The sequence below is a fragment of the Homalodisca vitripennis genome, chromosome 5, assembly GCF_021130785.1.
Source record: "Homalodisca vitripennis isolate AUS2020 chromosome 5, UT_GWSS_2.1, whole genome shotgun sequence".
In the NCBI taxonomy this organism is placed as follows: domain Eukaryota; kingdom Metazoa; phylum Arthropoda; class Insecta; order Hemiptera; family Cicadellidae; genus Homalodisca; species Homalodisca vitripennis.
Genome location: NC_060211.1, coordinates 101,095,819 through 101,113,437, shown reverse-complemented (window position 1 = coordinate 101,113,437; position 17,619 = coordinate 101,095,819).

The following is a 17,619-nucleotide window of genomic DNA, read 5'->3' as shown; positions in this document are numbered from 1 at the left end:
AGTAAATTCCAGTAGTTTCATGTCTATCCACATTGTTCATCGATAGATTTTGTATCTTATCTGCAGCATTTACAGATTGACATGTTCTTTCTATTCGAGTACTTATGGCAACTGGTCAAAAGATATAATTGCTTTATATTGATGTAACATGTACAGTTTGTATTATGTAAGACTTTAAATATAACCTTATAAATTAATATAAATCTTTTACATTTACCAGTCTAGATTTTCCCATAAGGAATTCAATATTGAATATAATTTATAAACCATTATTAATAGTCACAGAAAATTGTATTCTTAACATTGGCATTCAACATGTATAATACAGCCACATGCTAAAAGCGGAGCTTCAGAGACTTCAGAGACTCGGCTGGTAGCTTCGTAACTAGTGTTTCCTCTTAATTTGATAAAAATAAATACAAAATTTATAGTATTAGTTGAATCATCATGTCTAAAATGAAAAGCGTTGTGTCTATATAAACACACTACTGTCACAATCGTATGCTAATCTTTCTCTAGCGTATTTAATAATTAACAGTTTCTCTCACATTAACTGTTTCTTATTGATAGAAAACACCATGTAAATATCTCTCATAATCTAGGTTATAAGCTTTGACTGCTTGGAAATAGCTTATGATGTATGTTTCAGGTACAACACTGAAAAATTCAAGAAGCCTACTTCTAGATATGTTGCACAGTATACCTATTGGAAACAGTAAAACAGTGAAGGAAAACAAAGTAGTAATAATAAGAATTAAAATTCTGCATAGAATTTTCAATCTGTTAGTTCCAAAGGGAAGGAATTGTTACATCTTCTAGAAGCAGAACAAATAAAAATTATTTGTTAGAAGAATCATGTTTATTTCCAAATAAAATTTGTAATTTTAAAAATTATAATGCAATTAGATCTGATAGACAGGATGGATATGGGAAAGTGTGTATATGTGTATACATTTCATATGACCAAATCAAAGTCATATGATTAAGTTGTTTAGTACCACACATACTACAAGTTGTGGGATAACAATCCTAAGTTTAAAGAAACCTTCATGGCTGATGGTGTTTTACTCTGAACATCAAAGTTCAGCTAAGATAAATAAATTAATACTATGAACCATTATTTATATTCTTTGCAGTTTTAATTTCAGTTGATAACGGTTTATTCACATTCCCACAATGACTTCTATTTTAATTTAATGTACTGTAAACCATGTTTAATTTGCCTATGCTACACAAATTATTTCCCAAAATTATTTTACCTTATAGACACTATTTAAATTATATGGAAATGAATGAATGTGAAATTTAAAAAAATTGGCCCTTTTGTCAGAATGTCTAAGAACCAAAATCAGCCAAATTTACTCGTTATTAACATGAATAATATTATATAGATGAGTTTGTATTTGGCACCAAGTGGTTAATGATGGAAACTAGAACCTGTTTCCTGTGAGCTAGGGAGGGTACAATAATGTGAGAGTGTGTGATTATCAAATTTAGAAACTGACTTTTAACATGAACTTTCCACTGTATCTTTTATTTGCCACAGTACCGTATGATGTCTTTTGCATCTTTAAACAATTATTTATCTATGTGTAACTGTTTTTGTTTATCTACTTCGAAACTGTTTTTCACTATTTTCTAGGATGAGTATTAATGCTAAAAACAATTAGACTACTATGTTCCTTTAAAAACAAACTATATAGGCTACTATAGAACATGAGTGACTGATTGTAACAATATCACATGGTATTTTTATTTTCTTTAATTTTAAAAATACTGAGCAAAGAGTATACTCATAGTAATAAGTAATAAAAAACTGTTGCAAATGAGTAAATCTAGTTAGTTTTCAGATAGACCATAGATAACAGACAATAAACAGTCATTCTTTATTTAATCAATCATAGATATTGGTATCAGCATAAAATCAAAATAACATAAGAAACTAATTGTAGTGTCATGCTTCTTCAGGTCGTCTACTCCAGGAATTCCTTCTTGCTATAGAAAAGATGATCTTGAAGCCACCATAGGATTTTCTCTTGAAAGCCTTTCCTGTATCTTACTTGATGTGGTGGTAGTTTTCATCCCAACTACTAATCCATATCTAAGATGTGCCTCTATTAGAGAAAAATAGGGAATTGAAGCTGCTGCTGGTTTGTTAATTTACTTTATACTTCTTATGAAATAGATTCCTGATGCAATCTTTTTGTACAGCACATCAACATAAGTTTTCCAGTTAAGCTTTATTTCAAGCTTAATATCTAATTATTTTATATCCTCTTGAGTCTTGATATTAGATAGACCATTCTACCTGTGTCACCTCATATGTTATCTGTATTGATTTGATCTCATTCAACACTATCTTGCTTATCCTACAGTATTGTTTGGCTTGATTGATGATGGTTTGTGTTGATGATTTTTGCTTCATATTTACAATAACGATTTGTACTTCTTTCTGTGTCGATGGTGTGAGACACAGTTGGCTTTCTTTTGTGAGATTGTACTTTGAGTATGTTCTGAATAATTATTATGTTTAATGTTTCTTCAGCATTAGCAGATTCTTGGCGGAGAAGTAATTAAGATGGTTGTCAATTTCAATTAGATTTTCGGTGAATTTTCTATCTATATTGAGATTGCTAGATTTTGTTTTGACCTTCTTTCATTGTTAATTACTTCCCTTACAGTAGTGCTTTTGATTTGTCATCAGATTCTTCAATGTATGGCTCATTGACTTTTTTCATATAATTAGCTTTCTCTTTTTTGCAGCTGTTTCTTCTTTGTCATTTTCCAATTCTGAGTTAAAATCTTTTTCACGAGTTTTCTATTCTCTTCTTAGATGTTCTGTTTCTTGATATCTTAAAAATGTTTTGTTTTCTTTTAGCTCTTTTAAGAATAAGGGGACAGACAAAGTTTTAATTTGTTTGTACTATTTCATTGAAGGCACTGTAAGCCTTATTAGTATTTTACGTATATAGGGCTGTACTCCAACTCTGGTGTTTCAATAATGACTTAAGGTTGTGGTTACTGAAGTTTCGGATAATAAAAAATATTTATACAGGTTAAAAATTGCTATATTGTCTTAGCAACCTGTTTACTGATATAGTTTCTTAATTGAGGAAAAAATGCAAATGCTATTAGATCAATTTGAACAATTTAGACTAGAAGAAGGTTACAAGGGCATTTGTACTACTACAGAAGAAAGTAGACACTTTTTCATTACAGTAGATTTCTCATACCGAGTATGTATGTAGGTCTATATTTTATTATTGTGGTAACAAGGCAAACTCTATTGTGGCTTGTAAAATATAATTTATTCCAACAGAAATGCTTCTTTACGCATATAAACTTGAAATAAGAGCCAGCGGCAATTTTGTTTAGCTTTGAACCTTTTAACAATGAACACTGTAATAGTATATACCACCTACTTCTGAGTCAAAATTATCATGACTCCATCATAACATTATAAGTGTTTTTACTAAAATTACTAAGGGTTTAGTATTCCTCCAGTCTGGCCTAAAATAGTTTAAATGTTACTGAAATTGTTAGAGCATTCAAATATTATGGAATTTGCAGAGAAATTTGTTTATTTTATTAGTACTCATAAAAACTATTTCACTCTCTGATTTCAGATACCCCAACATCGCTACTTAAACTTAAAGTTCAATTATTCTGAAATGAATCAGGAGATTGGAATTTCTTTCAGTGACCATCGCTTATTTTCGGGAGTGTTTATTATGCCACTTAAAAGGGATATTTCCTGTTATTAAATAGGAAATCATGTGTGTGAAAGGCCCTGGGTACTTGGTAGTTCAGTATAAGTTATTACATGATTCACAGAACATAAATTTAGTACCTATAATCTTAGTTTTTTTGAAAGTCTATGACAAGATATTGTATCCAATGCTAAAATCTGACACCACTTGAAATTTGGTAAACGAAAGAAACAGTTCATTGAAGGAGGAGCTCTTCTTATTGGAAAACACTGTTTTTTAATAATTGATGAAAGAAAGAAACAGTATTTACAAATATATCACAGCAAAGTACATATTATACTAGGTAAATTCTGAAAATAACAAACATTTTAATTACCGTAATTATTCTATAGGCCACAATAGACTACAGTTTTCATTTTATATTACAGTAATTATTTTATTCTTAAATTATAGACATTTAATTTATTTGTTTATTCCTACAATCAACGACCACTTGTTCAACACAATTACAATACACAAAATATCAAGACGGCTACATGAAACTATTAACTATACAATCATCATCAATCACAAAGTTAGTACTAGACGTATAAAGTATAACTGGACATGCATAATAATATTAGGCATACATATAGATACCAGATAAAAAAAGATTGACTGAAAAGTTTAACAAACCAAATAACAAAAGTTTTATTATTCTTTCTTCCTTTCTCCTGTAGGCATTTAACAGTAGACCTGCATAAAATGATAACAGAAAATAACAGCACAGGGACTACAAGTATAAAGGCAAGAAAGAAGAAAAACAGTAACTTAAGCAGCAATAATTGAAAATATTAATAAAGTGAAGCAGATGGATAAATAGTGATATACAGAAACTTAATACTAAAGTATTGGTGATATTAAAATTACCATGCAATTATTACAAACAGTAAGTATCAATAACAAAATGGAAACAATAAAAATCTATGTTAAAAAACATCAATAATAAAGTAAAGCTATTGAATTATTATTAGACATGCAAAAAATAATACTGATGTGAACATAAGTATAACATATAAAAAAAATATTGTAAGCAACAATATGAAAATAATAAAAACATCAACACCACCCACAGTAAGTGCCCAGCAATAGCCCCAAACACAATAATCGTGAGGTGACCAGGATGGATAGGTGTGGCCTTTCAAAGGTACCACTAAGAAAGAATACAATAACCATGAGATTATGTGCACACATGTATGTGTGAATTAGCATGTGTCACCAATATTACACCTCTCAGGCCACAGTAGAAGCAAGCACCGCTCATCTGAAGAAACCAGTGGTCCCAGAGAAAAAGTCAACCAGGCCACAGACATGGTTGTCATCACACACCAGGCTTCATATGGGACTGTGGAGAGGATAATTGGTACCCATATGTCCAACCTCAAAAATAAACTGCAATTTTTCCTGAAGGCACTCTAATATTAATCAATTCAAATAGAGATGGACAATATCAATATAGCCATTCAAGAACTTGAAGAGCAGCATCATGACAAACACTGTACGCCTAACAGACAGTGGCAACAATCCAAATTCAGCTTTCATTACCGCAATGGGTATGTTCCTGTAGTCACAATGGCCATCTTTAATGCCAGGACTCTAATAAATATTTTAACTGCTTGAAGTGTGTCAATCTCTCCTTCCAGGTAAGGTTGATCCCCTGAGGCAAAGTCCAAATTCTGTCTTACCAATGCTTTATAAAGGACAGTGAGAGCTCTTGAGCTATACTAAGAAAAAACTTCCAAGCATTCACTAAGCTTTAGAGCAGGTGTTATCAATGTGAGCAGGAGAACAGCGATTTAATCTCCTGGTACAGTTTTACATTATCAGCAAATAAAAACTTCCCTCCCAAGTATTCTCCGATAGTTTTAATAAATTGGCCAAAAATTGGCCCCAAGTAGGACCCTTGGAGAACTCCTGAGGAAGCAATGAAGTAGTGGACAAGCCCAATGCAAATCTAACAGCCAATGTCTTATTCAGGAGATAACTTTGGAACCAGTACCAAAGCAGCCCAACAATGCCATACACAAACAGTTTGGGAAGAAAATGCACATGACTAACATTACTGCATGCCTTGAAAAAGCCTGTGTATACTAGAGCCACTTGATTTTTCATACCAAATGGCTTCAAGATATTGGTTGTAAAAAATCATCAAGTTGGTGGTTATGGATTTGCCTGCATAGAAACTGTGGTGCTCATTCACAATAATGTATTTAAAATCAGGCTTAATTGAATCAAGCGCAAGACTATTGAAAACCTTACCCATTGATGACTGGATAGCTATGGATCGATAGTTCTGAACATCAGACACATCCCCAGATTTATATAGATAGGAACAACATAGCTGTATTTAAAAGAAGAATGAGAAGTGCCTTTGGCTAAAGAATCATTAAAGAGGTTTATAAGGAAGGGTCCAATCTCACTAGCACAGTACTTTAGGATTGTAGAAGTTATTCGATCAGATCCAAGACCCTTGGATACAACAAGTGATAGCAACTTTTTAAAATGCCACAGTACACCTTGAGAGAGATCTGCATATTAAAATAATATGTATATACAACTTCAGGAGCAGGGAAATATTTTAGGACAGCAACATTTGAGGGAAAGTAAATATTTTAATCTGGACAAAACATACAACTTTATTATTGTTTTCAGAGTTGTGTATTGCCGAGACAAAATATTTGTAAGAAGATACCGAAAAAAACCGAAAATAATTTTTACGGGCTCTGTAAATTACAAAAAGGATGCCATACTGACTGCTACTGTGCTGCATCACAGCTTCATGTTTCATCGGCCTCTATTCAAGAATTGGCACACGAGCGTCTAGCAAAAGCACACAGACTTGACCAATAAGATTTCAGTTAATATTGTTTACGTCTCTCATACTGAAATTTATATCCTGTCTATAGTCAGTTGTTTGTTGTGACTTTTCACTACTGCCGAAACAACTAAGTATTAAACTTGTTTCAAATTCAAAAAATCAATGTAAAGCTGCTTGAAAAATTGCAAATCTTAGTGTAGTCAGTACCCCGTTATATAACACTAGAAACACCTATTAGTCCTAATACTGTAAATCGTTGTTTTGTAAATAATTTATTGGCAAACTCTCCTCAATCATATAGTCCTCCTATATCGAAAATATAGTTTTTAAAGAAACATTGATTGATAAAACAAAAGTTCAATCTGTTGTAAACAAAATGAGTAATCCCCATAGTGAAGACGTCAATGGTCTCTCAAATTATGTCCTGAAAAACATAATTGATGTAATTGTGGCACCACTCACATATTTAATCACCTCAACTTAAACTCAAAGAGGTTTTCCATCTAGTTTCAAGGTTTATAAAATTACACCCATTCACAAAAAAGGAGATACCATATCAAATCCAAGAAGCTATTGTCCAATTAAAATTTTGCTTATTTTAAGTAAATCTTGTACGGTCGTACAGCTCCATGAATATTATGTAAATATTAATTTGCAGTATACTTTCCAATTTGGTTTCAGACCTAAACATTCCATTGTAGATGCAATAGAAGCAATAGTCGAATTTATTCTCAATGGTTTTGAGGATAAACTTGTTGTCGGTTAGATCTAATCGACTTGAGTAAGGCATTTGACACTATTTCTCATGTTTTGATGTTTAAAAAGTTTTACAATTATCTGTAAGTTATTTCAAAGTAAATGGTTTGTTTAAAAAATCAAAGTTCCTCATTTTTTAATATAATGGCAGGAATACCACAAGTAGTGTGTACCTCAGTACTGGGACCCTTTCTCTTTTTGATTTTTGTGCGTGATTTTGGTCACAATGTTTAATCATTCTCTGTCCTTTACGCATATGATATAAACTTCATTTACTCAGGTTTATATGTGTTTGACGTTAAAGTTAAACTTAAAAGTTCAATGGAACAAGCTAAACATTGGTTTTACAGAAAATGACTTAATAACAAATGAAAATAAGACTGAGTAAATATTATTTTATTTTAATAACCTTTTAGAAATTGAGATGAAATCTGTCAAATTACTTGGTATTCATATGGATAACAAACTAAGTAGAGTATATGTAAACTATCTCTGTAAAAAGTTCTCAAGAGTATGTTATCTTTTAAGAATACTGAAGTATTGTGTGAATCAGAAAGTGCTATTTACGGGGTATATTGGCATTTTTCACATTTATTTAAATTATGGAATATTACTTTGGGGTAATGCCAGTTCAGCCAAAAGGGTATTTATTCGGCTCTGAGAAAAGAAAGCTCTGAGAATAATAAATAAACTATCAAAATCTGACTCATGTAAAACCGTTTTCCAACAACTTAATATTATGACTATGGCTTGTATTTATATAAACTTTAATTTAAACTATGTAAAAGAAAATATTGACAACTTTAATGGTTATATACATAACTACAACACAAGACAAAACAAAACCTAATTAAACCTAGAATTAGATTGAATCAACATTTCAATTGTTAAATATCAAAAGGGTTTGATATGTATATCAAACATTGTTTATTGTAATAAACTGCCAATTTTTGTTAGACCACTTCCAAGTAAAAAATTAAGTTCTGCTGTAGCTAAGTGGCTTAAGATTAAGGCATTTTATTATGGTGAAGAGTATATAAACTGTGATATGGTGGATCTTGTAATCTAATTTTGATTTATGACAATGCCTATTGTAATTTGCTTACTTAATGGGAAATAAAATTCTTGGTTCTTCATTCTGATATTATTTTAACTGTATTTTCTACTAATTTTGAGATTGTGTTTAGTGAACTTTTTGTTTTAAACAGTAACAATTACGTAAAATGTGGTACAGTGTATAGTTTATTAGTGTGTCAAAAACTTATTGTGTGTCAGTTTTTTTTTTTTTTTTTGTACGATGGGCGTAAGAGATTAAGTGGTGCAGAGTACCATAACTTTGATGAAATATATAAAACTGCAGAACTTGATACGTTTCTTTAAAATCGGTTCACGTTCAGGGGAAACATCTTTCTATTCAAAAACTAACTCTGGGATTGAGGGACAAATTTTAGATGTTGGTAAAGAAACAAGTAATAGAGTGGTGGTTATACTAAGCAAGAAAATAAAGTTGTATCTGCATTCAAAGTAAAAATGAATGAACAGTTATCTCAAAATGATATGCCTAGTTAATCTACTTCTGGCAAAACAGACAATTTAAAGCCATGTAATGATCCATTATTTTGGATAGTAAACAATTCTATCATAGACTATTTTATTAAAAATGGTTCCAATGTTTTTAAATTGCTATGGCAATCCAAAAGAACATATTAAAAAAAAAACCAGATTCTTTAACAAATCCTTATTTGTTTGGAAACTTGTTAATGAAGACGTGGTTAATATTCACCTGTGGATCTTAATTCTATGGTCCGTGTAAATTTTTCTGCAAAAATTCAAGTCAATTCATGGAAGGCAGATGTTTTATTTGAAACATGGTTCTCAGCGGGTTAGCGAACATGAGAATTCACCTAGGCAGTGTTCCTATGTTGAAACTGAGGACTGCTGGAATGGGGACTCTAGATAAACAATTTAAAATTCAAGTTAGAGAAAAGATAAAATTTTTTAGGGATGTCCACATGCCGTTATGAAGAAACTAGCATCACGGGGCCTTGCCTTTAGAGGAGACGTTGAAGACTTTGGTTGAACTATCAATTACAACATTATGATATGCCCAGAATTTATACCTGTGTTTGATCCATTTCAAAAATCTCAAATTGATAAGTACAGAAACCCTGGTTCAGATAAGTTGTCTTACCTTTCATCAACCATTTATGAAGAGTTAATTTGAACTGATGGGTAAAAGTGTTCTATAAACAATTATAAAAAAAGTAAAAGAATCCAAATACTTTTCAATCCTTGTGGATTCCACACCTGATATGATTAATAGCGATCAGTTACCATCGATCTCAATATATGTTAATGAAAGTGGATACCTTATTAAACATTCTGATGGTTAAAACAAACAAGGTCAGAAAGGAATATCACTGCCAACTCAGTTTTTTGAATTTTTATAGGCTCATATCTAGAATATTAAAAACTGTCATAGCAACTCATTTGATAATGATTCAAACATATCAGGGATATATACTGGTTTACAAGCTAAGTTTAAAGAAATCAATCCATTAATATTTTACATGCCTTGCTCTGCCCATTCACTGAATTTTATAGGATCAAATGCTACAGAATGTTGTGTGATGTTCAGCAACATTTTTAAATTATTACAATCACTCTACAATTTTGCTTGGCGCTAACCATTAATGGAATATTCTAAAATCGTTTTTCAACTCTGATGATAAGAAAGAGATTGTCAAATCTTTAAACATAACAAGATGGTTGGCAAGAGAAGTAGCTTGAAGAAGTTTGAACAGATTTTGAGGCAGTTACGAAGGCCTTCAAGAGTATTATTGAATTTGCAAAGGAAAAACAAATCAGAAAAAATAAAAGACTTTTAACACAACGTCTGTATCAAGTTGAAACAACATTTATGGCAGGTTTTTGTGAAGAAGTTCTAAAAAATTCAATTCTGTATGTGAAATGTTTAGTTTGACCAAATAAATAACTATACAGTTGTGAGTCTTAATAAATTCCCCCTTACATCCTCCCCTTAGTAGATGAACTAAGAGATGCCTTCAATTTGTTTAAGGTAGCTGGAGAAAAACTACAGATTATCCATAATACTTGTAATAGTCACACTGACATTATGAATAATCTGTCATTAAGGAAAAGAAGAAATTATTTGACGACTTAGACTTATGTAAATCAGAGGAAGATGAAAAAAAGGAGACGAACAATTAAGAAAGTTTAGATTATTGGCTTAAACGTTATTATACAATAGTAATTTACAAACATCATTCTGAGTTAAATAAGAGGTTAAAAGTATATAATGAATTTCTCAACAGGTTCTCATTTTTATCAAACCCATGCAACTTAAGTGCCTTGAAAATCGCTTCAGCAGCGAACTTGTTGCACGAAACGTATGAAATTGACATTAAAATACCTTTTATGAATTCTTGTTGGTGCTAATATTATGACACAAGCTAGGTATGAGTACCAAACACCTTGGTTGCCTCACTGTGTTAGTCATCTCGGATCATTATTAAAAGAAAGGAAGATTAATAAATTAAAGGATTTTCCTGGATGTAGGCTATAGGTTCAAGGTTAATCTTCCAGCCAGGAGTCCTTCAGGCTTAGCCTACGGAGGCAGTACCCATGATAAGGAGACATTGATTTATGTACTCTGTGATTTGCTTTTCTAAATCACTACAATTCTTTCTTACTTAGTTTAACAAAATGATTAATTTAATTATAAATCTATAAATCATCTAGATCAAAGATTCAATAAACTAGCATTATTATTCTATTAAGTCTACTTATTTTCTTAAAACATTGTTGCCTAATGTATTCCTAATTACGACATTTTAGAAGCGATCAACAATTTCAGTTTTCCTAGGATACTCTTTAAATAGAGGCATGACGTACTGGTTCATTCTAAATATATTGAAATTAACGTTAGCGTGGCCCATAAATAAACGAACGATATTGATTATGCCCCCTCTCTTCATATTAGTATTGTTAAACCAAGCTTAATCTACGAATTCCCCTTGTATTGTCCTATACCATTTGATTTTGCAGCCCTTCTGTATCTCCTGGTTACATCTGTTATTAAAAGTGTTTTTTTGTTTGTCTTAAAATCTTGTTTAAAGAAAAAACCCCTCTTCTTTGGATCCAACAATTATAGGTTCTTTATTCAAACTGTCCTCATTTCCCTGTATCCCTATGTGTCCTAGTACTAATCCGCAAGTTATACTGAAGTTTCCCTCTACCACTGTTTAAAAAAATATCCATTATTAAACTAACCGCTTTATTACCTCGAACTTTTCCAATGTGGCAGTCGCTGCTTTTGAGTAAGAACATATTACAAAAGTATCTATTTTAAGCGAGTTTACATAGTGAATTGCTTTAAGAATTGCGTTAAGTTCGGTAGTATAGTTAGACACATGTTCATTTAATGAGAATTTTCTTATTTATACTATTAGTACTCTAAGTTCCTAAAGGCTGTGACTAAATCAAGCACAAAACAAGAAGGTCTAATCTTCTTTATAGTCAAAAGTTTTTAATTAACTCACTCAGTAAGATTACAAATAGAAAGTTAACATTTATAATGTAAGAGTTTACAGAACCACACTTCAGCTCCCATTCAACGCCTCCCAGATTACATATTTTCAGATTGGGCACATGTACAGTTTTATTTTTGGAGGATGATGAACGGAAATTACAATTCAGAGTGATGGAAATAGGTGGATGGAAACTCTCACTAGGTAGAAGCTGGTCAACAGAAGGAGCAACCGAGCAACAGTGTGATAGCCAGAAAATGAACTGAACAAAACACCAAGCTGAACATTTCTGCTGTTTCTTACATTTATTTATTTACATTCCAACGGCAATACACCAATTTACACTTTACAACAAGTTGATGGCACATGTTAAGAAGAAAAAAAAACAGCAAAAAACTTAACGAGTAAAACAAACAATTGGATATAACAATAGCTATGCTACAAGATGCTTAACTGTCAATGCAATGCCTTACAATTAAATCTGACATTGAATACTTAAATACTTACTTAACGAAGATATCCGACAACTCTGCCACAAATGCCAATAATACGGTGACTAGAAAGTACTACGAATCAGTTAACAAAGATAACAGAAAGAACAAAAACAACGGACTTAATAAACCATAACAAAGCCATACATTATACGAACTAACAAGAATTCAATAATATGTCTATACTTAATAATCTATGTATATCATATGAGCCCTAATATCCATTTCACATTTAACAACTTTTTATCTTTTCGATGGAAAATCTGTTAATTCTTGGTTTCACTATTTTAGCTGGCTAACCTGACAAGGTGTCAGCTGATTGTTGAAAGTAAGTCTTCAGATGAAAAAAAATCCATGGCTTGTGTTGTGGTTTGACGAGTGCTGTCTGCTGGATGTGAGCTTCAGGGCGACAAAGGAAACATAAGTGAAAGTAATGATTAGAACGTTTAATTTTTTAATTAAGTTCAGTTTATAAAGATTGTGATTTTAAATTCCGATTCGTATGAGCATTTTCTACTTGTGTTCCATGACCTTGACATGGTCAGTACATCGAATCTCCTCTACTATGAATTGAATTCATCTGCCAGTAAGTTGTAATTTATTACTCTTATCATGTTTCTTATTTGAGGAAAAGGACTGCTTTTTATTTTAGTAATATTTTGAATATTATCTACAGGGTAAAATTTAATAATGTTTAGATACTGTGGTGGAAATGGATAATCGGCTGCGTCTTAGGTTATCTTAGTAACTAAGGTTAAGGTTAGTGATTAAAAATGGTATTTCCCCAACAAAAACAAGGGTAGGATACGATAAGCGGACCCGGTTTTCTATATCGAAATTGGCAAACGATATTACTTAATCATAACCATCGATATAATCAATCGATTCTGATTAATTATTTTGAACTATTAACTTAAATAATCTATATCAACAGCAGTAAACACTCTAAAATAATACACGTAGGATAATATTTCAATTTTACATAAGTAGGCCTAATTCTGATAAATAAAAATGACAGTCTATTTTAGAAAACTACACGACATTGCTTTTTCGTGGTTTCATGTTGGACTCGTACCGAAAAACCCATTATGTGAAATTTGGGGGAAAGAAACAACTGTAACTGTGAGAGGAGTAAATATGATCGTTTTCACTTTTCCTAATTTTGGTTATAATAATTTGTTTTATCACTGTTAATATTAAATTCATATTTTAATTTAAAACATATGATTGTTATTGAGGACTATAATTACTTTGATATCGATTGATAGTCTAGGATTTGAGATGCGAATATTAGGTATCGATGACTATATTCTTCGATATAAAAAACCGGGTCTGCTTATCGTACCCTACCCCAAAAACAATGTTGTTTGGGTAGTTAAGATCTGAACACAAGCAGTCCTTTTTAAACACTTTCTCTTGAGCAGGTAAGATGAATGTGCGCTTTGGAGGACGATGTAGTAAACAAAAACTTTATTACTATAGTAAGAAAATAGGCTTACAGTATAAATTGCATGATTTGTAGAAGTGCATATAGGCCCAATATTAAGTAGCCTAGTATTTTGATTTTTATTCAGGCTCTGTTACCACCTGCTTGTGATAAACACACTGGAATTTATTGTAGTTTGATATATTTTAAGTTGTGATTTAAAAGTAATGTTAATCTTTAAAGCTTCTGTAACTTAATATAGAATTAACGAAAAGTGATAGTTACCCCATTATTATATGTTCCAATTTCAAACATGTTAGCACAAATAGTATGTAGAGTTCAATATGGCCAGCTCCAAAGTTGAATTGTTGTTGTTTTAACAACTAGAAAATATTCAGTCCTATTCAGTTTGATCAACATATTTAAGCTACGTTACATTCAATAATATCGTAAGCACAAAAATTACTCAAAGTTCACATCATAATTTTTGGTTTAGTCATTAAATTGCCAGAACCAACAAATGGACTTAGGTCCAGCTTAGATGGATACGTGGTCATCTTGGAAACCTTCTTAAGCGTTCATGGTTCATTGAAAAATGTGAAATACAAGCACATAAATCCTTGTAAACCATACATTTTATTAATTACAGGTTCAAAATATTCTTTGTGCGACATAGGTTTACTGAGAAAGTATAGAAAATTCACAATTTACTACCTTGTGCGTAAATCCATTGAACCTTTTTAATTGTTAAGTCTTCTTAATTATTGGTTAATAAGTTTGAAACTTATAACATTATTCAAACTTCAGGATAGTAAAATATATAGCTACTCTTTTTATGAAATTGTACTTCTTAAAGAGTTTATTTAGTATAGATAATGCTCTCCAACCTTAGCGTCCTGCAATATTGTCCTTTGACGTAAAACAGTTTAAATCTCAGGATCTTCCAAACATTCATAATTTTTACTATGCTGATTATATGATGACTCCAAATAATGCCATGTTAATATATTTGGTTACTCTGGTATTATCCGGAGGCCACTATTTTGGAAGAATTTTTTTTACAGGGACCTAAAAAACTATATTATTAGAAAGAATAGACATTATTTTACTTACTGTAAAAATTACATGTTATGATGATTGGTTCTTGTTTTCAACCTTCCAAAAGTAAATAATGTTGGCGAGGAATTCACTCTGTCCCTATGTACTAAGTGTTATAGGCTATTGTATATATAAAACCATGTAAACACACACATGTAATTGTTAAATATGACATGACCATTCTAAAATTCTGCTTTTATTTTTGTCCATGGTGACAAAATAATAATAAATGTGATATAACCACTCCAAATGTTGATCAGCCCCATCTTGAAACCTTCTGGATTATGGAAAAAATGTGTAAGAATAAAAGTTGCTTGAAATTAAATTACTCGACTATTTTAAAATGTCCCAATTTTTATTTATGTCATGAAGTATTTGAGATAACACTTTAACAATTTTGCACAAAAGTGAATGACCACCATCTTGAAACCTTTTATTGGTTGAGACTATCTCATGAACTTATCTAAGCAATGTAAAATCTGGAAGCACTAGATTAGTACCAAGTTTAGTTTGAGTTGGCTAGAAATTATACCAATTTTATCCGTTTACCATTATTTCTGCAATGTTACTGTATATTTAACTCAAAACTTTGTATGATTGCTATTTTACCATAAACCTTGACATATAACAAAACATGTAAAAACAAACATTATTTTTTGTAAATTACGTGGAAGTTCTTGAACACTTTTTTGTTTAGCTCTACATGCATAATCCAGCTTCTGATATAATTATTATTTTTCAAAATTTTGACTTGTATCTAGAAACCTTAAAAGACATACCAAAATAAATAAAAATAAAAGGTTTTTATAGTAACCCAATAATAAAAAAGCCATTTTGGTTTTGGCGTAATATTGAAAAATAGTTGAGTTAAAATGTTAGCAAAAATGTGAATGGCTACCACATTAAAACTTTTTATTGGTTAAGATTGGCTAATAAATTTATCCATGCTATGTGCAAATATATAATTTTGCATAGAAATATATATATATATATATATATATATATATAAACACATTTGTATTAAGTTTAATTTTAATGTATTAAAAACGTTGGCAGTCATTGTGTTCACAAATATTTCCACAATGTTGTATACTTCTCAAAACTTTTTACGACCACTATCCTGTCTGGAAACCATATGAGAGATCAAAAAATGCACAAGAGCAAACAATTTATTGCAAATGCCCTGATAATTCTGAACCATTTGTTTTGCTCTATAGTTTTGCATAATATGTTATATATAACAATTTCTGTTTAAACTTAAGTGGCCACCATTTTTAAATCTTAAAAGTTTTGTAATAAAAGAGAGAATAAAATTTGTTTAAAATTATTTAATAGTTTTTAAAACATGTAATAGTGGGTCTGTGTTTTGGGAAATAGTTGAGTAACTTAAACATTTTGTTACAAATGTGAATGGTAGCCATCATGAAACATTATTCATTGAATATTCACATTATTCAAGCTATATGTGAAAGTGCTGCCTCTGTACTAAAACAAGTCGAGACTTATTAAAAATTACATAGTTTTGGTGTTTGCAAGATTGTGTCTTATTGTATATACGTTCATGCATAGTTATAAACCTTTAGATTTTGGTGGTTTGACCCCAAAATCTATAGAGCTCTTTTTTGGACCAAGAGGGGCTTAAAAACCAAATTTCATGTTTCTAGGATCTTTGTATTGAGAGTTATCTCACAGATGTGCTGGTGTACAGACAAATAGATTGTTCTTTGACATTTTAACCTTAAAATCTATAAAGTTCTTTCTTTGACTAGGATGAAACCATGTATCATATTTCAAATGTCTAGGACCTTAGTTAGTGCATCTAGACGGATTGATACGGACAGGCGGATTGCTGTTTGGTCTTTTAACTCCAAAATCAATAGGACTCTTCCATGAACCTAGAGGAACATATGCAATAAGTTTCAGTTCTCTAGGACTTGAAAATTAACTATTTTATCTTTAAAATGAGACATCACGATTAATTGTATGATTTAAAAATAAGGGCGTAATAGTACTTGAAGGTTGGCATTGTTCAACCTTCAAGTAGTGTAATGAATTCAAGATCGTTTCATACTGATGTTTTAATATAACCTGCGTAACAATAAAGTGTAGAAAACTTTTATTGTTCAATATTGTACAAAGGCTTTGTTGAATTAATTCAAGTTTATATTGAGATGCTCGTTTTGAAAGATGCTTATTTATTCAATTGAGAATTTCTACCGTGGACTAGTAAGAATGCATACTAAATATACAGTACTTTCTTACTTGCCTGACTTATTTTTTTAAATTTATAGACTGTTCTAACTATTATTGTCACAAATTCTCTATTCAAGTTATTGAATAGTTTTCTGATTGATTAATTGACAGTGACATTGTAACTGTGTCGCAACAAACTAATACTGACATAGGACTATTAAGGTTTAGCTTAATACTGTTTTATTTATTATAGAAAACTGAATTATTTTGTCAATATGGTAGATATCAGATATCACGAGCTATCCTATTCAGTGGTTAAGTTTATTACGTAGACCGTTTCTTACCAAATCATCAAGTATTGAAAGTTTCACCTTTTTAGTGTTGTTGACAGTTTTAATCATTTATTTCAGAATACTGAACAACACTTAGAACATTTTATATTTGTTGATCAACTGTAAACAAGGAATTCTTAAAAGAATCATTTAATGTCTATGTATAGTGAAATGTCCTTTTAGAATAATATTAATGACCTCAAAGT